Here is a 19,967-nt window from a genome sequence, read left to right as displayed (position 1 = left end):
TAGGCTTTGCCGTAGAATTCCTTAAGTGCTTTTTCTTTAGACTAAGATTTAGGTACTTTAGAATTTTGCGACGCCTTTTTAAGTTTTAGTTTCTTTTTAAGTTATTTCCATTTGGGATTTAGTTTTTCCTTGTAAGCTTTAATATTTTTAGACACCTTTTACTATGTACCAATTATCATTCCAATTAATAATTTCAATTTACGATTATAATTTTAAGTTAGTTGTAGTAATAAGGTTAGGTTAGTTAAGTATTTTTAAGTTTTGATAAGTTTCTTTTATTTTTCCGTCACCTTTTATTTTTTTCAACCATTTTTCCTTTTTCGACGAACTCTTTTTCTCTCTTATTTCTCGCTATTCTAGTTTTAGGACTTAGAATTTTTTTTTCTACTTCTTATCTAAATTTTCTTAAAATTACGAAAATTTATTTTAAGTGGTTAAATTAATAGACATCAAAATTTTCTGATTCGTAGTAATAGTTGGATTTGTACGTGGACCGGGTTATTGGAGCCAAACAGTCCTCAATTATATTGAGACCAAACGAATCCTGCCCCTCTGCTGCATCTTTTGGCTATTCGAAACGTGGGCAAAATCAGAAAAGTCTATTGATTGGATAACTTATTATAATTTTTCTTTCCTTTTAAAAACTAATAGGATATTCAGTGAATGCACCGAGCAAGACGTTCATCACCTTTTGTACGTTCACCACCTGTAACTAGATCAAGACATCGTTTAACAAATATAACCGCCGTTGATTTTTCTTTAGAATCGTCATCCAGTCGACCAAGTACTTCAGTTCAAATTTCCAATAATCCATTTTTTGAACCCGACCTAAAAATTGAGAATCCAGAAAATATTCAGGAACGGTTCATAGATCCTGAACCACTAAACTCTCCTCCGGAACCACCAATCAATCAAACAGAGATTGTTGAGGAACGAACCATTAAATCAGAATCATCTAGTGATACCGATTCAACAAATTCAATTATGGAGAATCTGGAACCTTTAAGTATGGAAGACCGAATGAGAGCTAAACGCACTGGCCAAGGTCACGCAATTACTCATCCAGACATTAATGCGCCAGATTATGAAATCAAAGGACAAATTCTACACATGGTAACTAATCAATGCCAATTTAGTGGTGCGCCGAAGGAAGATCCAAATGAACATCTGAAATATCTCGTTCTTATTGATTAAAAACGTTCCATATTAATTGATTTCGTTGCGAGGTTTTGACCTCTATATGAGACGTTTTTCAAAGACTGCATTCATTTTAAAACAAACCATAACCTTTATTTCATCAATAAAGGTTTGAAAAGCTTTACGTAGATTATCAAATAATGATAATCTAAAATATCATGTCTACACACGACCATTACATAATGGTTTACAATACAAATATGTTACAACAAAATAAGTTTCTTGAATGCAGTTTTTACACAATATCATACAAGCATGGACTCCAAATCTCGTCCTTATTTAAGTATGCGACAGCGGAAGCTCTTAATAATCACCTGAGAATAAACATGCTTAAAACGTCAACAAAAATGTTGGTGAGTTATAGGTTTAACCTATATATATCAAATCGTAACAATAGACCACAAGATTTCATATTTCAATACACATCCCATACATAGAGATAAAAATCATTCATATGGTGAACACCTGGTAACCGACAATAACAAGATGCATATATAAGAATATCCCCATCATTCCGGGACACCCTTCGGATATGATATAAATTTCGAAGTACTAAAGCATCCGGTACTTTGGATGGGGTTTGTTAGGCCCAATAGATCTATCTTTAGGATTCGCGTCAATTAGGGTGTCTGTTCCCTAATTCTTAGATTACCAGACTTAATAAAAAGGGGCATATTCGATTTCGATAATTCAACCATAGAATGTAGTTTCACGTACTTGTGTCTATTTTGTAAATCATTTATAAAACCTGCATGTATTCTCATCCCAAAAATATTAGATTTTAAAAGTGGGACTATAACTCACTTTCACAGATTTTTACTTCGTCGGGAAGTAAGACTTGGCCACTGGTTGATTCACGAACCTATAACAATATATACATATATATCAAAGTATGTTCAAAATATATTTACAACACTTTTAATATATTTTGATGTTTTAAGTTTATTAAGTCAGCTGTCCTCGTTAGTAACCTACAACTAGTTGTCCACAGTTAGATGTACAGAAATAAATCGATAAATATTATCTTGAATCAATCCACGACCCAGTGTATACGTATCTCAGTATTGATCACAACTCAAACTATATATATTTTGGAATCAACCTCAACCCTGTATAGCTAACTCCAACATTCACATATAGAGTGTCTATGGTTGTTCCGAAATATATATAGATGTGTCGACATGATAGGTCGAAACATTGTATACGTGTCTATGGTATCTCAAGATTACATAATATATAATACAAGTTGATTAAGTTATGGTTGGAATAGATTTGTTACCAATTTTCACGTAGCTAAAATGAGAAAAATTATCCAATCTTGTTTTACCCATAACTTCTTCATTTTAAATCCGTTTTGAGTGAATCAAATTGCTATGGTTTCATATTGAACTCTATTTTATGAATCTAAACAAAAAAAGTATAGGTTTCTAGTCGGAAAAATAAGTTACAAGTCGTTTTTGTAAAGGTAGTCATTTCAGTCGAAAGAACGACGTCTAGATGACCATTTTAGAAAACATACTTCCACTTTGAGTTTAACCATAATTTTTGGATATAGTTTCATGTTCATAATAAAAATCATTTTCTCAGAATAACAACTTTTAAATCAAAGTTTATCATAGTTTTTAATTAACTAACCCAAAACAGCCCGCGGTGTTACTACGACGGCGTAAATCCGGTTTTACGGTGTTTTTCGTGTTTCCAGGTTTTAAATCATTAAGTTAGCATATCATATAGATATAGAACATGTGTTTAGTTGATTTTAAAAGTCAAGTTAGAAGGATTAACTTTTGTTTGCGAACAAGTTTAGAATTAACTAAACTATGTTCTAGTGATTACAAGTTTAAACCTTCGAATAAGATAGCTTTATATGTATGAATCGAATGATGTTATGAACATCATTACTACCTTAAGTTCCTTGGATGAACCTACTGGAAAAGAGAAAAATGGATCTAGCTTCAATGGATCCTTGGATGGCTCAAAGTTCTTGAAGCAAAATCATGACACGAAAACAAGTTCAAGTAAGATCATCACTTGAAATAAGATTGTTATAGTTATAGAAATTGAACCAAAGTTTGAATATGATTATTACCTTGTATTAGAATGATAACCTACTGTAAGAAACAAAGATTTCTTGAGGTTGGATGATCACCTTACAAGATTGGAAGTGAGCTAGCAAACTTGAAAGTATTCTTGATTTTATGAAACTAGAACTTTTGGAATTTATGAAGAACACTTAGAACTTGAAGATAGAACTTGAGAGAGTTCAATTAGATGAAGAAAATTGAAGAATGAAAGTGTTTGTAGGTGTTTTTGGTCGTTGGTGTATGGATTAGATATAAAGGATATGTAATTTTGTTTTCATGTAAATAAGTCATGAATGATTACTCATATTTTTGTAATCTTATGAGATATTTCATGCTAGTTGCCAAATGATGGTTCCCACATGTGTTAGGTGACTCACATGGGCTGCTAAGAGCTGATCATTGGAGTGTATATACCAATAGTACATACATCTAAAAGCTGTGTATTGTACGAGTACGAATACGGGTGCATACGAGTAGAATTGTTGATGAAACTGAACGAGAATGTAATTGTAAGCATTTTTGTTAAGTAGAAGTATTTTGATAAGTGTATTGAAGTCTTTCAAAAGTGTATAAATACATATTAAAACACTACATGTATATACATTTTAACTGAGTCGTTAAGTCATCGTTAGTCGTTACATGTAAGTGTTGTTTTGAAACCTTTAGGTTAACGATCTTGTTAAATGTTGTTAACCTAATGTTTATAATATCAAAAGAGATTTTAAATTATTATATTATCATGATATTATGATGTACGAATATCTCTTAATATGATATATATACATTAAATGTCGTTACAACGATAAACGTTACATATATGTCTCGTTTCAAAATCATTAAGTTAGTAGTCTTGTTTTTACATATGTAGTTCATTGTTAATATAATTAATGATATGTTTACTTATCATAATATCATGTTAACTATATATATAGCCATATATATGTCATCATATAGTTTTTTTTTACAAGTTTTAACGTTCGTGAATCACCGGTCAACTTGGGTGGTCAATTGTCTATATGAAACCTATTTCAATTAATCAAGTTTTAACAAGTTTGATTGCTTAACATGTTGGAAACATTTAATCATGTAAACATCAATCTCAATTAATATATATAAACATGGAAAAGTTCGGGTCACTACAGTACCTACCCGTTAAATAAATTTCGTCCCGAAATTTTAAGCTGTTGAAGGTGTTGACGAATCTTCTGGAAATAGATGCGGGTATTTCTTCTTCATCTGATCTTCACGCTCCCAGGTGAACTCGGGTCCTCTACGAGCATTCCATCGAACCTTAACAATTGGTATCTTGTTTTGCTTAAGTCTTTTAACCTCACGATCCATTATTTCGACGGGTTCTTCGATGAATTGGAGTTTTTCGTTGATTTGGATTTCATCTAACGGAATAGTGAGATCTTCTTTAGCAAAACATTTCTTCAAATTCGAGACGTGGAAAGTGTTATGTACAGCCGCGAGTTGTTGAGGTAACTCAAGTCGGTAAGCTACTGGTCCGACACGATCAATAATCTTGAATGGTCCAATATACCTTGGATTTAATTTCCCTCGTTTACCAAATCGAACAACGCCTTTCCAAGGTGAAACTTTAAGCATGACCATCTCTCCAATTTCAAATTCTATATCTTTTCTTTTAATGTCAGCGTAGCTCTTTTGTCGACTTTGGGCGGTTTTCAACCGTTGTTGAATTTGGATGATCTTCTCGGTAGTTTCTTGTATAATCTCCGGACCCGTAATCTGTCTATCCCCCACCTCACTCCAACAAATCGGAGACCTGCACTTTCTACCATAAAGTGCTTCAAACGGCGCCATCTCAATGCTTGAATGGTAGCTGTTGTTGTAGGAAAATTCTGCTAACGGTAGATGTCGATCCCAACTGTTTCCGAAATCAATAACACATGCTCGTAGCATGTCTTCAAGCGTTTGTATGGTCCTTTCGCTCTGCCCATCAGTTTGTGGATGATAGGCAGTACTCATGTCTAGACGAGTTCCTAATGCTTGCTGTAATGTCTGCCAGAATCTTGAAATAAATCTGCCATCCCTATCAGAGATAATAGAGATTGGTATTCCATGTCTGGAGACGACTTCCTTCAAATACAGTCGTGCTAACTTCTCCATCTTGTCATCTTCTCTTATTGGTAGGAAGTGTGCTGATTTGGTGAGACGATCAACTATTACCCAAATAGTATCAAAACCACTTGCAGTCCTTGGCAATTTAGTGATGAAATCCATGGTAATGTTTTCCCATTTCCATTCCGGGATTTCGGGTTGTTGAAGTAGACCTGATGGTTTCTGATGCTCAGCTTTGACCTTAGAACACGTCAAACATTCTCCTACGTATTTAGCAACATCGGCTTTCATACCCGGCCACCAAAAATGTTTCTTGAGATCCTTGTACATCTTCCCCGTTCCAGGATGTATTGAGTATCTGGTTTTATGAGCTTCTCTAAGTACCATTTCTCTCATATCTCCAAATTTTGGTACCCAAATCCTTTCAGCCCTATACCGGGTTCCGTCTTCCCGAATATTAAGATGCTTCTCCGATCCTTTGGGTATTTCATCCTTTAAATTTCCCTCTTTTAAAACTCCTTGTTGCGCCTCCTTTATTTGAGTAGTAATGTTATTATGAATCATTATATTCATAGATTTTACTCGAATGGGTTCTCTATCCTTCCTGCTCAAGGCATCGGCTACCACATTTGCCTTCCCCGGGTGGTAACGAATCTCAAAATCGTAATCATTCAATAATTCAATCCACCTACGCTGCCTCATATTCAGTTGTTTCTGATTAAATATGTGTTGAAGACTTTTGTGGTCGGTATATATAATACTTTTGACCCCATATAAGTAGTGCCTCCAAGTCTTTAATGCAAAAACAACCGCGCCTAATTCCAAATCATGCGTCGTATAATTTTGTTCGTGAATCTTCAATTGTCTAGACGCATAAGCAATCACCTTCGTTCGTTGCATTAATACACAACCGAGACCTTGCTTTGATGCGTCACAATAAATCACAAAATCATCATTCCCTTCAGGCAATGACAATATAGGTGCCGTAGTTAGCTTTTTCTTCAATAACTGAAACGCTTTCTCTTGTTCATCATTCCATTCAAATTTCTTCCCTTTATGCGTTAATGCAGTCAAGGGTTTTGCTATTCTGGAAAAGTCTTGGATGAACCTTCTGTAGTAACCAGCTAGTCCTAAAAACTGGCGTATGTGTTTCGGAGTTTTCGGGGTTTCCCACTTTTCAACAGTTTCTATCTTTGCCGGATCCACCTTAATACCTTCTTTGTTCACTATGTGACCGAGGAATTGAACTTCTTCCAACCAAAATGCACACTTTGAAAACTTAGCGTACAATTCTTCCTTCCTCAATACTTCTAATACCTTTCTCAAATGTTCACCGTGTTCTTGGTCATTCTTTGAGTAAATAAGTATGTCATCAATGAAAACAATGACAAACTTGTCAAGGTATGGTCCACACACTCGGTTCATAAGGTCCATGAACACAGCTGGTGCATTAGTTAAACCAAACGGCATGACCATAAACTCGTAATGACCGTAACGTGTTCTGAAAGCAGTCTTTGGAATATCATCTTCTTTCACCCGCATTTGATGATACCCGGAACGTAAGTCAATCTTTGAATAAACAGACGAGCCTTGTAGTTGATCAAATAAGTCGTCGATTCTCGGTAGTGGGTAGCGGTTCTTGATGGTAAGTTTGTTCAACTCTCGGTAGTCGATACACAACCTGAATGTACCATCTTTCTTCTTGACAAACAAAACAGGAGCTCCCCACGGTGATGTGCTTGGTCGAATGAAACCACGCTCTAAAAGTTCTTGTAATTGGCTTTGCAGTTCTTTCATCTCGCTGGGTGCGAGTCTGTAAGGAGCACGAGCTATTGGTGCAGCTCCTGGTACAAGATCTATTTGAAATTCAACGGATCGATGTGGGGGTAATCCCGGTAATTCTTTCGGAAATACATCGAGAAATTCTTTTGCAATGGGAACATCATTGATGCTCTTTTCTTCAGTTTGTACTTTCTCGACGTGTGCTAGAACAGCATAGCAACCTTTTCTTATTAGTTTTTGTGCCTTCAAATTACTAATAAGATGTAGCTTCGTGTTGCCCTTTTCTCCGTACACCATTAAGGGTTTTCCTTTTTCTCGTATAATGCGAATTGCATTTTTGTAACAAACGATCTCCGCTTTCACTTCTTTCAACCAGTCCATACCAATTATCACATCAAAACTCCCTAACTCTACTGGTATCAAATCAATCTTAAATGTTTCGCTAACCAGTTTAATTTCTCGATTCCGACATATATTATCTGCTGAAATTAATTTACCATTTGCTAATTCGAGTAAAAATTTACTATCCAAAGGCGTCAATGGACAACTTAATTTAGCACAAAAATCTCTACTCATATAGCATCTATCCGCACCCGAATCAAATAAAACGTAAGCAGATTTATTGTCAATAAGAAACGTACCCGTAACAAGCTCCGGGTCTTCCTGTGCCTCTACCGCATTAATATTGAAAACTCTTCCACGGCCTTGTCCATTCGTGTTCTCCTGGTTCGGGCAATTTCTAATAATGTGGCCTGGTTTTCCACATTTATAACAAACTACATTGGCATAACTTGCTCCGACACTACTTGCTCCGCCATTACTCGTTCCGACACCATTTGTTCCTTTCGTTCTATTAACCCCTGGTCCGTAGACCTCACACTTCGCCGCACTATGACCATTTCTTTTACACTTGTTGCAAAATTTGGTGCAGAACCCCGAGTGATTCTTTTCACACCTTTGGCATAGTTGCTTCTGATTGTTGTTGTTGTTGCGGTTATTATTGTTGTTGGGATGATTGTTGTAGTTGCTGTTGTTGTTGTTGTTGTTGTTGTTGTTGTTGTTGGGCCGTTTGTTGTAGTTGCGATTGATGTTGCGATTGTTGGGATAATTGTTGCGATTATTGTTGTAATTGCTGTTGTTGTTGTATTGGTGATTCTTATCACCGTTTTCCTCCCACTTTCTTTTGACTTGCTTCACATTGGCCTCTTCAGCAGTCTGTTCTTTAATTCTTTCTTCAATCTGGTTCACTAGTTTGTGAGCCATTCTACATGCCTGTTGTATGGAGGAGGGCTCGTGTGAACTTATATCTTCTTGGATTCTTTCCGGTAATCCTTTCACAAACGCGTCGATCTTCTCTTCCTCATCTTCGAATGCTCCCGGACACAATAGGCACAATTCTGTGAATCGTCTTTCGTACGTGGTAATATCAAATCCTTGGGTTCGTAACCCTCTAAGTTCTGTCTTGAGCTTATTGACCTCGGTTCTGGGACGGTACTTCTCGTTCATCAAGTGCTTGAATGCTGACCACGGTAGTGCGTACGCATCATCTTGTCCCACTTGCTCTAGATAGGTATTCCACCATGTTAACGCAGAACCTGTGAAGGTATGCGTAGCGTACTTCACTTTGTCCTCTTCAGTACACTTACTTATGGCAAACACCGATTCAACCTTCTCGGTCCACCGTTTCAATCCGATCGGTCCTTCGGTTCCATCAAATTCCAAAGGTTTGCAGGCAGTGAATTCTTTGTAGGTGCATCCTACACGATTTCCTGTACTGCTAGATCCAAGGTTATTGTTGGTATGTAGCGCAGCCTGTACTGCGGCTATGTTTGAAGCTAGAAAAGTACGGAATTCCTCTTCATTCATATTCACGGTGTGTCGAGTAGTCGGTGCCATTTCCTTCAAAATAGTTAAATGGAACAAGTTAATCATACAGAATATTAAGAGTAGTTAATAGTATTTCGTAGCATAATATGAACTCATTTATAAAAGCTTTTTCTTCATATTAGCGTTTTATAAGTTTAAATTCGGGTAGTACCTACCCGTTAAGTTCATACTTAGTAGCTAATATACAATTCAACTACTACAATTCTATATGAAAAACTGATTATAATAATATTTCGCGTTCAAACTGTTATACAATATTTTACAAACTTACAATACCGCTTATTTTACATAAAGCATGAAATATAGCACACAATAACTTTGATACAAGATAGTTGTGAAGACAATTCTAGCTAGTACACAAGTCGTTCAGCAAAGGCAATAAAGACACGTAATTCATACGTCCAGAAACAAGTCATGCATTCTGGTTTTACTAGGACTACTTCCCATCCTTGGTCTTGTGCAACATAACCGTTATGGCCGTTGATAAGACAGCGTGTTGTAGCGTCGTCAAAGGGACGAGGGTTACGTAATGTCCAACAGTCCCGTAATACTCTAAAAACCTCATTTCTTACCCCAATTACCGACTCCGTCACTTGTGGAAACGTTTTGTTTAATAGTTGTAGCCCGATGTTCTTGTTCTCACTTTGGTGAGAAGCGAACATTACTAATCCGTAAGCATAACATGCTTCTTTATGTTGCATGTTAGCCGCTTTTTCTAAATCACGAAGTCCAATATTCGGATATATTGAGTCAAAATAATTTCTTAACCCGTTGCGTAAAATAGCATTTGGGTTCCCCGCAATATATGCGTCAAAGTAAACACATCGTAACTTATGGGTTTCCCAATGTGATATCCCCCATCTTTCAAACGAAAGTCTCTTATAAACCAAGACATTCTTGGAACGTTCTTCGAATGTCTTACAAACTGATCTCGCCTTAAATAGTTGTGCCGAAGAATTCTGGCCGACTCTAGACAAGATTTCATCAATCATGTCTCCGGGTAGGTCTCTTAAAATATTGGGTTGTCTATCCATTTTGTGTTTTTAAACTGTAAAATAGACAAGAGTTAGATTCATAAAAAAAATACTTATTAATACAAGCAATTTTTACATATATCATAAAGCATAAGAACACTATATTCCATATATTACACCACACGAATACAACTATCTTATTCCGACTCGCTCGTTTCTTCTTCTTCGGTTTTGGTTCGTTTTGCCAAGTTTCTAGGGATATATGATGTTCCCCTAATACGAGCCGTCGTTGTCCACATTGGTTTAGAAAAACCTGGTGGTTTAGAGGTTCCCGGGTCATTGTTATAACTTAAGGACTTCGGGGGTTGACGATACATATAAAGTTCATCGGGGTTGGAATTAGATTTCTCTATTTTTATGTCCTTTCCCTTATTATTTTCTTTTGCCTTTTTAAATTCAGTTGGGGTAATTTCTATAACATCATCGGAATTCTCGTCGGAATCCGATTCATCGGAGAATTGGTAATCCTCCCAATATTTTGCTTCCTTGGCGGAAACACCATTGACCATAATTAACTTTGGTCGGTTGGTTGAGGATTTTCTTTTACTTAACCGTTTTATTATTTCCCCCACCGGTTCTATTTCTTCATCCGGTTCCGATTCTTCTTCCGGTTCCGACTCTTCTTCCGGTTCCTCTTCGGGAACTTGTGAATCAGTCCACAAATCATTCCAATTTACATTTGACTCTTCATTATTATTAGGTGAGTCAATGGGACTTGTTCTAGAGGTAGACATCTATCACATAATATCAAACACGTTAAGAGATTAATATATCACATAATATTCATATGTTAAAAATATATAGTTTCCAACAAAAATGTTAAGAAATCATTTTTAAAGAAAACACGGTCGAAGTCCAGACTCACTAATGCATCCTAACAAACTCGATAAGACACACTAATGCAAATTTTCTGGTTCTCTAAGACCAACGCTCGGATACCAACTGAAATGTCCCGTTCTTATTGATTAAAAACGTTCCATATTAATTGATTTCGTTGCGAGGTTTTGACCTCTATATGAGACGTTTTTCAAAGACTGCATTCATTTTAAAACAAACCATAACCTTTATTTCATCAATAAAGGTTTAAAAAGCTTTACGTAGATTATCAAATAATGATAATCTAAAATATCATGTCTACACACGACCATTACATAATGGTTTACAATACAAATATGTTACAACAAAATAAGTTTCTTGAATGCAGTTTTTACACAATATCATACAAGCATGGACTCCAAATCTCGTCCTTATTTAAGTATGCGACAGCGGAAGCTCTTAATAATCACCTGAGAATAAACATGCTTAAAACGTCAACAAAAATGTTGGTGAGTTATAGGTTTAACCTATATATATCAAATCGTAACAATAGACCACAAGATTTCATATTTCAATACACATCCCATACATAGAGATAAAAATCATTCATATGGTGAACACCTGGTAACCGACAATAACAAGATGCATATATAAGAATATCCCCATCATTCCGGGACACCCTTCGGATATGATATAAATTTCGAAGTACTAAAGCATCCGGTACTTTGGATGGGGTTTGTTAGGCCCAATAGATCTATCTTTAGGATTCGCGTCAATTAGGGTGTCTGTTCCCTAATTCTTAGATTACCAGACTTAATAAAAAGGGGCATATTCGATTTCGATAATTCAACCATAGAATGTAGTTTCACGTACTTGTGTCTATTTTGTAAATCATTTATAAAACCTGCATGTATTCTCATCCCAAAAATATTAGATTTTAAAAGTGGGACTATAACTCACTTTCACAGATTTTTACTTCGTCGGGAAGTAAGACTTGGCCACTGGTTGATTCACGAACCTATAACAATATATACATATATATCAAAGTATGTTCAAAATATATTTACAACACTTTTAATATATTTTGATGTTTTAAGTTTATTAAGTCAGCTGTCCTCGTTAGTAACCTACAACTAGTTGTCCACAGTTAGATGTACAGAAATAAATCGATAAATATTATCTTGAATCAATCCACGACCCAGTGTATACGTATCTCAGTATTGATCACAACTCAAACTATATATATTTTGGAATCAACCTCAACCCTGTATAGCTAACTCCAACATTCACATATAGAGTGTCTATGGTTGTTCCGAAATATATATAGATGTGTCGACATGATAGGTCGAAACATTGTATACGTGTCTATGGTATCTCAAGATTACATAATATATAATACAAGTTGATTAAGTTATGGTTGGAATAGATTTGTTACCAATTTTCACGTAGCTAAAATGAGAAAAATTATCCAATCTTGTTTTACCCATAACTTCTTCATTTTAAATCCGTTTTGAGTGAATCAAATTGCTATGGTTTCATATTGAACTCTATTTTATGAATCTAAACAAAAAAAAGTATAGGTTTCTAGTCGGAAAAATAAGTTACAAGTCGTTTTTGTAAAGGTAGTCATTTCAGTCGAAAGAACGACGTCTAGATGACCATTTTAGAAAACATACTTCCACTTTGAGTTTAACCATAATTTTTGGATATAGTTTCATGTTCATAATAAAAATCATTTTCTCAGAATAACAACTTTTAAATCAAAGTTTATCATAGTTTTTAATTAACTAACCCAAAACAGCCCGCGGTGTTACTACGACGGCGTAAATCCGGTTTTACGGTGTTTTTCGTGTTTCCAGGTTTTAAATCATTAAGTTAGCATATCATATAGATATAGAACATGTGTTTAGTTGATTTTAAAAGTCAAGTTAGAAGGATTAACTTTTGTTTGCGAACAAGTTTAGAATTAACTAAACTATGTTCTAGTGATTACAAGTTTAAACCTTCGAATAAGATAGCTTTATATGTATGAATCGAATGATGTTATGAACATCATTACTACCTTAAGTTCCTTGGATGAACCTACTGGAAAAGAGAAAAATGGATCTAGCTTCAATGGATCCTTGGATGGCTCAAAGTTCTTGAAGCAAAATCATGACACGAAAACAAGTTCAAGTAAGATCATCACTTGAAATAAGATTGTTATAGTTATAGAAATTGAACCAAAGTTTGAATATGATTATTACCTTGTATTAGAATGATAACCTACTGTAATAAACAAAGATTTCTTGAGGTTGGATGATCACCTTACAAGATTGGAAGTGAGCTAGCAAACTTGAAAGTATTCTTGATTTTATGAAACTAGAACTTTTGGAATTTATGAAGAACACTTAGAACTTGAAGATAGAACTTGAGAGAGTTCAATTAGATGAAGAAAATTGAAGAATGAAAGTGTTTGTAGGTGTTTTTGGTCGTTGGTGTATGGATTAGATATAAAGGATATGTAATTTTGTTTTCATGTAAATAAGTCATGAATGATTACTCATATTTTTGTAATCTTATGAGATATTTCATGCTAGTTGCCAAATGATGGTTCCCACATGTGTTAGGTGACTCACATGGGCTGCTAAGAGCTGATCATTGGAGTGTATATACCAATAGTACATACATCTAAAAGCTGTGTATTGTACGAGTACGAATACGGGTGCATACGAGTAGAATTGTTGATGAAACTGAACGAGAATGTAATTGTAAGCATTTTTGTTAAGTAGAAGTATTTTGATAAGTGTATTGAAGTCTTTCAAAAGTGTATAAATACATATTAAAACACTACATGTATATACATTTTAACTGAGTCGTTAAGTCATCGTTAGTCGTTACATGTAAGTGTTGTTTTGAAACCTTTAGGTTAACGATCTTGTTAAATGTTGTTAACCTAATGTTTATAATATCAAAAGAGATTTTAAATTATTATATTATCATGATATTATGATGTACGAATATCTCTTAATATGATATATATACATTAAATGTCGTTACAACGATAAACGTTACATATATGTCTCGTTTCAAAATCATTAAGTTAGTAGTCTTGTTTTTACATATGTAGTTCATTGTTAATATAATTAATGATATGTTTACTTATCATAATATCATGTTAACTATATATATAGCCATATATATGTCATCATATAGTTTTTTTTTACAAGTTTTAACGTTCGTGAATCACCGGTCAACTTGGGTGGTCAATTGTCTATATGAAACCTATTTCAATTAATCAAGTTTTAACAAGTTTGATTGCTTAACATGTTGGAAACATTTAATCATGTAAACATCAATCTCAATTAATATATATAAACATGGAAAAGTTCGGGTCACTACAACATCTACGTACCTTTAATAGGATCTGCACACTATTTAAAATCCGAGAAGTGGAGGATGAACAGATATATCTCATGTTATTTCCCTGGACTTTAAAGGGAGAAGCCAAAGATTGGTTGGAATCGTTACCTGAAGGGGCGATCGATACATGGGACGTTTTAATTGACAAATTTCTTAAACAATTCTTTCCTGCATCTAAAGCCGTAAGACTTCAAGCAGAAATTGTTACGTTCACACAGAAGCCAAATGAAACTCTATATGAGGCGTGGACAAGATATGGAAAGTTATTAAGAGGATGTCCGCAACATGGTTTAGACACCTGTCATATAGTACAAATATTCTACCGAGGATGCGACATCACTACAAGAAAAGACATAGATATAGCAGCTGGTGGTTCTATTATGAAGAAAACCGAAACTGATGCTTACAAAATTATTGATAATACTGCTTCCCACTCACATGAGTGGCACCAAGAAAAAGACATCATTAGATCATCTAAAGCAGCTAGAGCCGATTCTAGCCATGACTTAGATTCCATTTCCGCAAAGATAGATGCTTTCGAGAGACGAATGGAAAAGATGACTAAAGATATTCATGCTATACGAATTAGTTGTGAGCAGTGTGGAGGACCACATTTGACAAAAGATTGTCTCAGTATTGAATTAACAATGGAACAAAGAGAGAATATTTCATACATAAATCAAAGGCCTGGAAATAATTATCAGAATAATTATCAACCGCCAAGACCGATTTACAATCAAAACCAGAATTATAACCGAAATATTCCATACAACAACCAACAAGGTCCTAGCAATCAACAAGTATCCAATAATACTTACAATCAGCAAAGACCAAATTTTCAAAACAAACCACCACAACAAACCGATGATAAAAAGCCGAATTTAGAAGATATGATGACGAAGCTAGTTGAAACTCAAACGCAGTTTTTCACATCTCAAAAACAAACCAATGAACAAAATGCTCAAGCATTTAGAAATCAACAAGCTTCTATTCAAAATCTGGAACAAGAAGTAAGTAACCTAGCAAGGTTAATAGGTGAAAGAAAACCGGGAAGTCTACCTAGTGATACAAATGCTAACCCCCGGAATGAAACAGCTAAAGCTATTACCACAAGAAGTGGTACAACACTTAAACCACCTGAAATACCTGTAACTTCTGATGAAACTATTCCTACTCCACAAGAACCACAACCTGATCAAGATAAGGAAAAAGAACCGGTAAAGGTTAATGAAGATAACACAGTTAAGGATAAACCTTATGTTAAACCATACCAACCACCACTTCCTTACCCGAGTAAAATGAAGAAAGAAAAACTTGAAGCCGAGCAATCCAAATTCTTGGATATGTTTAAACAGATAAATGTAAATCTTTCTTTCATTGATGTGATTTCAGGAATGCCAAGATATGCTAAATTCTAGAAAGATCTAATCACGAATAGAAAGAAAATGGAAGAACTCTCGGCTGTTACTATGAATGCTAATTGTTCAGCAGTGCTGTTGAATAAGATACCAGAAAAATTATCTGATCCAGGAAGTTTCACAATTCCATGTTTTCTGGGTAGTCTTAGTTCAATAGAAGCATTGGCAGACTTAGGTGCTAGTATAAATCTAATGCCGTATTCACTATACGCTAAACTAGACCTTGGAGAATTGAAACCAACCAGAATAAGCATACAACTAGCCGATAGATCAATAAAATATCCTAGAGGGATAATGGAGAACATGCTAGTTAAAGTTGGTACTTTAGTATTTCCAGTAGATTTTGTTGTTTTGGATATGGAAGAAGATTCTCAAGTTCCTCTCATATTAGGAAGACCATTCTTAAACACGGCTAAAGCAATGATAGACGTGTTCGGTAAGAAACTGACCCTAAGTATAGAGGATGAGAGTGTTACCTTTTCAGTGGATAGAGCAATGCAACAACCACAATCTGCAGATGATACATGTTATTATATTCAAACTATAGATGCACATGCAGAATTATTAGAAGAATTTCCAGAATTACAAGGAACAGGAGAATGTTCTTTAGGAGAAGGTAATGAACCAATTGATGAAGCTGAAATGTTAGCTACACTTATAGCTAATGGATATGAACCAACAACAGAAGAAATTCAAATGCTAAAAGAAGAAGACAGATATCGATACAAATCATCGATAGAAGAACCTCCGAAATTAGAATTAAAGCCACTTCCAAACCATTTGGAATACGCTTATTTACATGGTGAATCTGAATTACCTGTAATAATATCGTCTTCTCTTACTGAAAATGAGAAATCACAACTCATTTCTGTGTTGAAAGCTCATAAACCAGCCATTGCATGGAAGATTCATGATATTAAAGGAATAAGTCCTTCGTATTGCACACATAAAATCCTTATGGAAGAAGGTCATAAAACGTATGTGCAACGCCAACGAAGACTAAATCCTAATATGCAAGATGTAGTTAAGAAAGAGATTATTAAGCTGCTAGATGCAGGTTTGATATATCCAATTTCTGATAGTCCATGGGTAAGCCCAGTTCAATGCGTACCTAAGAAGGGTGGCATGACTGTCATCACAAATGAGAAAAATGAGCTTATTCCTACTAGAACTGTAACAGGATGGCATGTATGTATTGATTATAGAAAATTAAATGACGCCACCAGAAAAGATCACTTTCCCTTACCTTTCATTGATCAAATGTTGGAAAGATTAGCCGGAAATAGTTACTATTGTTTTCTAGATGGATTTTCCGGATATTTTCAAATTCCAATAGCACCCGAGGACCAAGAAAAAACCACATTCACGTGCCCTTATGGTACTTTTGCTTACAAACGCATGCCATTTGGACTTTGCAACGCCCCTGCAACCTTTCAAAGGTGCATGATGGCGATTTTTCACGACATGATAGAAGAATGCATGGAAGTATTCATGGATGACTTTTCAGTCTTCGGTGATACATTTAAATCATGTCTAGTTAATCTGGAACGAATGCTAATTAGATGCGAAAAATCAAATCTAGTACTTAATTGGGAGAAATGCCATTTCATGGTTAAAGAAGGCATTGTTCTTGGACATAAAATTTCAAAAGAAGGAATTGAAGTGGATAGAGCTAAAGTAGATGTAATTGCTAAACTTCCACATCCCACCAATGTTAGAGGAGTTAGGAGTTTTCTAGGGCATGCCGGTTTTTACCGACGTTTCATAAAAGATTTTTCTAAAATTGCCACTCCTATGAATAAACTCCTAGAAAAGGATGCGCCATTCATCTTTTCAGATGAATGTATCAAATCTTTTAATATTCTTAAAGAAAAACTCACTAATGCACCGATCATGATAACACCAAATTGGAATCTACCATTTGAACTAATGTGCGATGCAAGTGATTTTGCAATGGGAGCCGTTTTAGGACAAAGGATTGAAAAACGATTTCAACCTATATATTATGCTAGTAAGACGTTACAAGGAGCACAAACGAACTATACAACTACTGAAAAAGAACTCCTTGCTATTGTCTTTGCTTTTGACAAATTTCGATCATATCTCGTTCTAGCAAAAACGGTGGTCTATACCGACCATTCTGCTCTTAGATACCTATTTTCAAAACAAGATGCTAAACCAAGATTAATCCGTTGGATCTTACTCTTACAAGAGTTTGATATTGAAATCCGAGATAAAAAAGGAGCAGAAAATCTCGCCGCTGATCATCTTTCTCGTCTTGAAAATCCCGAATTAGAAGTTCTGAATGAATCGGCCATACAAGACAACTTTCCTGATGAATATCTATTGAAGATAGATTATAAAGAAATCCCATGGTTTGCAGACTATGCAAACTACTTAGTTTGTGGATTCCTTGAAAAAGGATTATCGTACCAAAGACGAAAGAAATTCTTCAGTGATATAAAACACTATTTCTGGGAAGATCCACATCTGTTTAAAAGTTGTCCCGATGGAATAATACGCCGATGTGTATTTGGAGATGAAGCTAGTAAAATTTTAAACCATTGTCACACAGGACCAACAGGAGGGCATTATGGGCCTCAACTAACAGCAAGAAAAGTTTATGAAGCTGGATTCTATTGGCCTACAATTTACAAAGACGCACACCTTCTTTGCAAATCCTGTGATGCATGTCAAAGGGCCGGAAAAATAAGTCAACGTGATGAAATGCCACAAAATGTCATCCAAGTATGTGAAGTATTTGACATTTGGGGTATTGACTTTATGGGTCCATTTCCAAAATCTCATAATAATCTATATATACTCGTAGCCATTGATTATGTATCTAAATGGGCGGAAGCACAAGCTCTCCCAACTAACGATGCACGAGTTGTAGTCAACTTTTTAAAACGTCTTTTTGCAAGGTTTGGAACACCGAAAGCTTTAATAAGTGATCGGGGAACTCATTTCTGTAATAATCAACTTGAGAAAGTTCTTAAAAGATATGGAGTAACTCATAAAATCTCCACCGCATATCATCCACAAACAAGTGGACAAGTTGAAAATACCAACCGAGCTTTAAAACGTATTCTAGAGAAAACCGTAGGATCAAATTCGAAGGAATGGTCCATTAAATTGGAGGATGCACTCTGGGCTTTTAGAACAGCCTACAAAACTCCAATTGGAACCACACCTTTTAGACTTGTGTATGGAAAAGCATGTCATCTTCCAGTAGAAATTGAACACAAAGCATTTTGGGCTTTGAAGACATGTAATCTTGATTTACATGAAGCCGGACGTCTACGATTAAGTCAACTAAACGAATTAGAAGAATTAAGACATGAAGCATACGAAAATTCGTTAATCTATAAAGAAAAAACGAAGAAATGGCATGATAAAAGAATCAGAAGTTCAAAAGAATTTAAAGAAGGAGACAGAGTTCTTCTTTTCAATTCACGATTCAAGCTATTTCCTGGAAAATTGAAATCAAGATGGTCTGGACCATTCATAGTCAAAAGAGTTTTCCCATACGGAACGATAGAATTGATAAATTCAAATGGGATTGAATTTAAAGTTAATGGTCACAGAGTTAAACATTACATACATGGTCCGATGGAAGTCGACAACGAAGTTAATCACAATTTCGATACCACAGCTAACTAAGTGTGGGGAGAATCAAGTCTTTAAAGGATAATATGTATTTCTGTTAGAGTTAGATTGTCTGTTTTCGTGTAGTTCTCGAAAATGGAACACGTATGGTCTTTCCCTAGCAGACCCTAAAGAACTAGTCTTCTCCCCCCATTCTGAATTTCTATTTTTTTTTAGGTTTTTACAAAATGAAGACTGCCTGTGAACTAAACCATGGTCTAATGCTACACGCTTTGATCACTAAAAGAAATAATGACATACTCCCGAGCGAATTAGTATCAGTAATCAGAGAAAGAATGGACGGAGTTAGAAAAGGATCCAGATGCGAAGATAATAAGTTACAATTTGGTAAAGGAAAATCAAAATCCGCAGCGAAAAGAAGAGCACGACACCTAGAACGATGTCACAAATGCGGAAAATGGTCACATGGAGGTAAATGTTCAAATAATCAAACCTATTCAAATACCGAATTTGTTACTTTATGCAGAGACGGACCGTTCATATGTTTAGAAGAAAAGACAATGAATGCTCGAGGTTACGCCTATGCAGCCATGGAAAACCAATTAAACCGACTATCTTATGAATATAATAGATCATATAACTAAGAAATCTATTTC

Source organism: Rutidosis leptorrhynchoides, chromosome 2 (assembly GCF_046630445.1).
Source record: "Rutidosis leptorrhynchoides isolate AG116_Rl617_1_P2 chromosome 2, CSIRO_AGI_Rlap_v1, whole genome shotgun sequence".
NCBI lineage: Eukaryota > Viridiplantae > Streptophyta > Magnoliopsida > Asterales > Asteraceae > Rutidosis > Rutidosis leptorrhynchoides.
Note: the sequence above shows the minus strand (reverse complement) of the source record.